Source organism: Lissotriton vulgaris, chromosome 2_1 (assembly GCF_964263255.1).
Source record: "Lissotriton vulgaris chromosome 2_1, aLisVul1.2, whole genome shotgun sequence".
Lineage (NCBI taxonomy): Eukaryota > Metazoa > Chordata > Amphibia > Caudata > Salamandridae > Lissotriton > Lissotriton vulgaris.
In genome coordinates this window covers 420,397,750-420,404,465 of record NC_141687.1, presented here as the reverse complement: position 1 = coordinate 420,404,465, position 6,716 = coordinate 420,397,750, and positions in this window count along the sequence as shown.

Genomic DNA, 6,716 nt, shown 5'->3' with positions numbered 1-6,716 from the left:
GGAGGATGAGGAGGAAGGGTAGCCCCTTGACTTCCGGGGACCCAAAGTAGATTGCCAATGGACCTGATGTAGGCCAGTACCTTGAGCAGGGGGTGTATGCAGCTTGACTTGTCCTCATGCAACAGCTAGAGGCTAAACGTGGCAGGCTCCCAGCCAAAACATAATGTGTGCCTTTAAAGCCACAAACTTCTATTTCACCCAAATGAGTATTACATAAACCTTCAAATAATTCATTCATATCAGCCCTAATGTCACAGTTTCTATCAACAATACACTTGCACATCACAACAACGCAAACCATAATTTTAAATGACCGGTGTCTTGGAAGGTTGCAGTAGCACAGCCGCCGCAAGGGGGGGGTGAAAAATATTTCGGGGAGGAGGGGGCACCAGACAATGGAGCCGCAAATTATGTGACAAGGCTAACCAAAAATAAAAAGCTAATTATGCAGCACACTGCAGCATTTTATGGCAGTATTTTTTTCACTTTGTATCATTTCAACACTCAAATGATAATCCTTGCATGCATACATTTACACAAACGCCACATCTTGGCGCATTCTCAGATAAAAAAGGCCCAGATTCGGGTCAATCTTTCACTAATCCATCCCACCTTTAAGACAGGGAGCAGCAGCATTGAGGAGCAACAAACCCCCAAGTTCTGTTTGTGAGAACGAGAATACACACGAGACGATTCGCTGCGGTACTGAGATGTAAACAATGCTTGATGACAAATTGAAGAAAAAGATGCATTTTTCACCGACACCCAAGTATGAGCTGCAGTACAAGACGCCAGCCTCGCTTCATTAAGAGAAGCATGTTCTGCTCTCAGCCTAACATGGGAATTCACTGTGCGCGCGTCGGGTGCCGTCATGGCGCCCCCCCAGGGTTGGCAGAGGTAAACATCAGTCTCTTCTTGAAGAGGAAATGGTGGCTATGAGGCAATCATAGGCAGCACGTCCAAGAAATGGCCAGGGAGTTGTCTCGAGCGTGCCGGAAGATTGCTTTCCTGTAGCTTTCATTCAGGCGCGTAGGACGAGGTCGACGGAAGTAGATTCATATCGAGAGCAAATACCCTCAAATGAGCAGCTGCACGGGGACGGACTGGGGGAAACTCAGAGGCAGTAATATACAAGCACTTACAAGTGGGGCCGGGGCCGGAGACACGGACAGCGGGTGGGGGGGCGGGAACGGGCACACGGACAGCGGGAGGGGGGCGGCAACGGGCACACGGACAGCGGGAGGGGAGGGGAGCACTCACCAGGACTTCTTCCAGCGGCGGTCGGCCTGGAGGAATGACCCCAAAAAACTAAAAAAATAAATAAATAAACCACCGCCCACCACCGCAATGACGTTCGCAAAGGGGTGGAGAGCAAAAAAATCGACGGAACGCCCACGAATCTGCTCGGGGAATGAGTGACGCATCTCAATGGCTAGCCTCCATTTATGGAGCTAGCCAATGGAACAGAGAGGCGGGACAAAGCCCCAGACTGCTTCTCAAACGTTTTCGCCTGCGCGAACGCTGCTGCGCAGCGGACGCCAGGCGAAACCTAAAAAGGGAAGAGAAAAGGGTTAATTAGCTGAAACAGGGAGCCAAATGATTTACCCACAAGCTCCAAGTTCAAGGGGAGTCCAAATATAAACGAACAAGGGTGGCACCTACCAGCCACCCAATAATCAACCCAGAATAGGTAAGGCCAAGACCAGCATGGTGCATGGGACATCCGCACACCAAGACTCAATACACCAAACAACACGGAAGAGGGGAATCCACATTCCCAGGTATGAGCACATGGCAGATGGCTCAGGCCCATCTCTTACAGCCTGGGAGGTGCACATTGTCATTATCGACGGAGGTCCAATGGGCTACTCAAGGACAAAAATCATATTCTCATCACCAAGTCCAGCAAGGAGCAGTGGGAAGGACGCCACCATCAGAACCAGAATCATGTACCACTGCCCAGCCGAGAGGCACAAGTTCACACACTGCCAACAGAAACAAGTTAAGAACCACAGCAGTGGCCGAGGACGTCAGCAAACGGCATAATTGTAATACCCTACAGAAACCGTGAGCGGACAGAAAGAAAACAAAGAAAAGCACTCATTGGGCCCAAAAGTCTAAGTAGGAACTCGCTTTAGGTGACTGGCTCCCAAAGTAAGTAGACCTAATTCGATAAAAGTGGTACTATATTGGCACACTTGAAAAGGCAAGAGTTTAAGCTTTTTATTGTTTAGATAGACATAAAGAAGCCTTTCTGTAGCACGTGGAAACACTTCACGATGCAAGAGATGGGACGAGGTAGAGATGAAGAAGTAATGACCAAAGGAGAAGGTTGTCACCTACCTCTGCAAAATTATATATCATGGGGCTTATTTATGAGAGACTTGCAGTGGCCGGAGTGTCACTTTTTTGATGGTCTGATGTTATCTGTGAGGCAACGCAAAGGTATGGCTTTGCATGGGCTCATAGATAAGGAGTAAGACAAAGCAGCACAAGTCACTATCCTGACTTACTCTGCATCAAAAAGGTGTTCCATGAGCATTGCAGTGGGTTTTCACACGCAGCACCCATGGATTTTGACGCTGCCCCAGATTTACTTGATCACGTAAACTTGGGGCAGAACCAAACCCTTACGCCTCCCCAGAGCATGCAGAAATGTTATTATTTCTCCTTTTTTCCTCTTTCGAATTCTGCCACACACATAGAAAAGGGAAAATGCCTATTTGTATTGTTTTTGTGCAGGAAGGTGCCCCTTCCTGCACAAAAACAATTGTGTATGCAATGGAGGGTGCCTGCATGGGCACTAGGCAGCAAACGGTATGCCAGCGAAGGGGGAAAGAATAGGAATGCAACATATTTCATAAATCTATACTACTATTATAAAGAGTGAACTGTGTCCTTTGAGCCAGGTAAACTCGAAAAGTACACCACCAATCCAAACACCCAAGACATCTTTGAAAATCTCAGGGCAAGCACAAGGACATAGGCTATATAAAAATAAAAAATATACATTCTTTAAAAAATGTAGGAATAAAAAAAATATAGTCCCTTGCAAGTAGCGCCGGCCGCGACGTGCGTGATGACATGGGGAGCGCGGGGAGGAGCGGCGTTCAGGAGCAAGAGGAAGAGCGGCGGACATGAGTGCGGGGAGGAGCTGCGGACAGGCGGGGAGGAGCGGCGAGCGGCGGACAAGCGGTGAGGCACGGCGAGAAGCGGAGGAGCAGTGGAGCGGTAAACTCAGCAGCTCGGGGAGGAGCGGGGGCTGAGGTAAGTGAAGCAGCCGCAGGTGCGCACCGGGGGACGGGCGGGGGCCATAAGTGCTCGCAAGCCTTTTACTCAAAGTCGGGACGTCGAGGGAAATAGCGGACAAGAGCCGTGGGTGCGCACCGAGGGACGGGCGGGGGCCATGAGTGCTCGGAAGCCTTTTCCTCAAAGTCGGGACGTCGGGGGAAACAGCGGACACGAGCGTGGGCAGAAGCAGCCAGGACCAACAAAACCGGAGCAAGGAAACACTGTAAGTACGCTCTGCTGCTCCCGGCCGCTCTGCTGCGCCTCTCCTGCTGCGATGCTGCCCCCAGCCCCCTTCTGCCCCGGGCAACGCTGGGGCGGGCTTCTAGTACTTTATATTCTTGCTCTTTCACAGGGCAGGCAGTAACAAGACTTGCTGCGCTGCCCAACACCAATTTCTCATAAAGGAGGCCTTTAGTGTACTCCATAAAATGAAACACCTCCTCTTATTTCACTGCCTCAGAAAGATTAAGAGCAGAACAGACCTTTCTCATTCTTACACATCTGTAGTGAAGAATGCATAAAGATCTCAGCGAAAGGCATATGAACCCACTTAGCTACTTTACTGCCTTTTGAAAAAAACACAGGTGCAGGAAGTGCAATAATTCTATATGTTCAAAAAAGAACATGACTACAACTTGATGAAGATAGACAGAGCCAAGAACACGAAACTGTTAATAAAACGATGATATCTTTTGCAATCACTGCTGCATTAACATGTTGCAATACAAATGGGCAAACGCATTAGTAATATACTTCACGTTTTCTATTATCTGTTGTGATCCTGCGGCTCTTTGTGCATCAGTGTGTGTACCCATTTGGGCAGACTGGGTCTCTCTGTATCCTTTTGGACAGGCTGGTTCTTGAGTGTCAGTCTTTAAAAGTAGAAATAAATCCATGGCATGTTATTGAGTACAGATAATAATTTTAATCTGACATGTTACATTGAACTTTGAAGCATAAAATGTGACTCCCCATGTAAAATGTGTGTTTTCACAGTGCTGGTATGTACCTTTCTTTTGGGGTTAAATCCAATCTAACCTATGCTTTAACCCTTTAACTTCTGGGCCTTACCCCGTGCTAAGCCCTTTTTTGGTTATTTGGGGTAGTGCATGCTTAGGGCTCCATAACTTTTTTTCACATAAGGTATCCACGCCAAAATTGTGTCCTTTTTTACAATCATCCTGGTATTTCTAAAGATACCCAGGATTTGTGGATTCCCCAGCAGGGAACTGAGAATATAAGTAAAATATAGCAGCAACATTTTAAGTTGGGGAAAATAGGTAAAAAGCTCACTGGATAAAAGTGTCTGTATTTTTATTTCTCCAAAAATTGCATCAGCAAACAGTTTGGTGTGCTTAAGTCACCATCTTCCCAGCTTTAATGAACTTGCAGAGCTGAATAAAAAAAAATATCACTGTTCTGCCATTTTTAGGTCTTGCTGAACCAATGCGCATGCGTGGTTCTACGAGAGTATAGTAAGGGGCATTCAAAAATGCTCCCAAAGTCTGCAGGCGGATCAGGCACAGTGCATGTGCACCGGGCACGCGCAGCATTTGCCCGCCTACAGCCTTTGGGAGCATTTTCGCGGCCGCTTTGATGTTCTCAGTGAGCCGCGCGGCCACTGAGAACATCAAAGCGGCCACGAAATGCTCACCATTTGCCACCCTCTCCCTTATCGCACATCTCTTGTTCAGTCCCTCTATCTCATGCTGCCACAAGTCTAGCAGATGCAAGCACTGTATAACTTTTTACAACAGAAAAGAGGGTTGACATACTTTTTTTCTCGTTGTTTCTTGTTAACATTATGCTACTGGTTGTATTTATGGTTTAAGCCCCACCGCTCTGGCGCAGGAGAGGCAGAATGTCGGTCTCCAACACACTACCCGCTCCCCTTGCCTTGTGGAAACACGTGTGGGGCTGTGTATTGTAATTTGGTGGTAAAGCTCACATTCAAACCACCACTTCCCAATCTGGGTGCCCTCTCGCCATCCTGGGACCGGCACAAGCCTTCTTTTTCCAAGCCGGCTCTTATCTGCCCTCTGCACGTTTCCTGCCCATGCGCTGCCACTTTCTTGAGAGGGTTCATTGACAAGACTCGGGTGGACAGTCCTAAGTCCTCGGTTAAAAACAGGCGACAGGGCTGCTTTGTGTGAAACTGCTGCCGATCTCCTCTCTGCGAAAGTGCCCGGCATGACCTCAGGCTAGAAGCTGCTTATGATGAAATGTTCCGTGCACTCGCTGCCCTGTCCTCCCGTGCCCTCGGACTAGAACCAACCACCTCCCCCCTCCAAGTGCATGCTGCTACGACAGGGCTGCGCTTTTTGCCCGGCGGCCATCTTTCACGGGGTGCCTCTTGCCATGTGTGTGCCTGGCAGGGTTGCCCTCGTAGATCTCTGGGTTTTGCTGTGCCTCTCCCCCCAGCACCATGAGGACGGCCAAGCACCAACCGCTCATTCCCTGCCCTCTGCTCTGTGACAAACACCATCTCCAGGGTACCCATTGCCCCGTGACCACAATACCAGGGTATTTGTCTTTTGTGCATGGCTGCCACCCTGTACAGACCACCCGGGTTCTGCTGCTGCGCGATGGTCTCTATCGCACACATGCTACCCCTGCCCTCTGTGGATGGAATATGTGCTTCCACTGCCATCGTAAAGCCCTCTGAGGTGTCATATTACAACCTTCACCCCCAAACTATGTAGGCATGGCTTCTATGCACAGAGCAGCAGAGACACCAGCGCCCTGTGTGCATTCACCAGCACACCAAGGGCCTCGGTTTTATTGCACGGCTGTCGCTCCAAAGACCGCCCCTGTCCTCTGTAAGCACTGCTTCTATGTACAGAGCAGCACCGAGACCCGCCCTCACTCTATCTATCTATTGCCCTCACTCTGTGTATCAATCAAACCTAGGAGTCATGTTTGACGACAAGTTGTCATTTAAACATCACGTGAACACAGTGGTCTCATCCTCCTTTTACATCCTCCTTTTACATCCTCCTTTTACATGCTGAGGAAAATTAAAAAGCTGCTTCCATACCTGCCAGCCTCAGCAGGTAAAACACTGATTACCACCCTGGTCTTTTCCAAAATGGACTATAGTAACGCGCTCTTCCTCAATGCACAAGAACAAATCCTAAATAAGCTGCAGTCTATTCAAAACGCGGCAGCCAGAGTCCTGCTCGGCATCCCTAAACATCACTCTACCTCCTTGGCCATACGCCATCTCCATTGGCTACGAGTCAGGAGCCGGATCAAGTTTAAGGCACTCTGTATCGCCTATAAGGATATACATGAGACTGGGCCTCGCCTCCTTAGGAACGCATTCCAGATCTATGCCCCTAAAAGATCCCTGCGATCGGCGTCTACCTTCCTACTACCAGTCCCTCGCACCAGAACCTCCACTTGGGGAGACAGGCGTTTCCTGG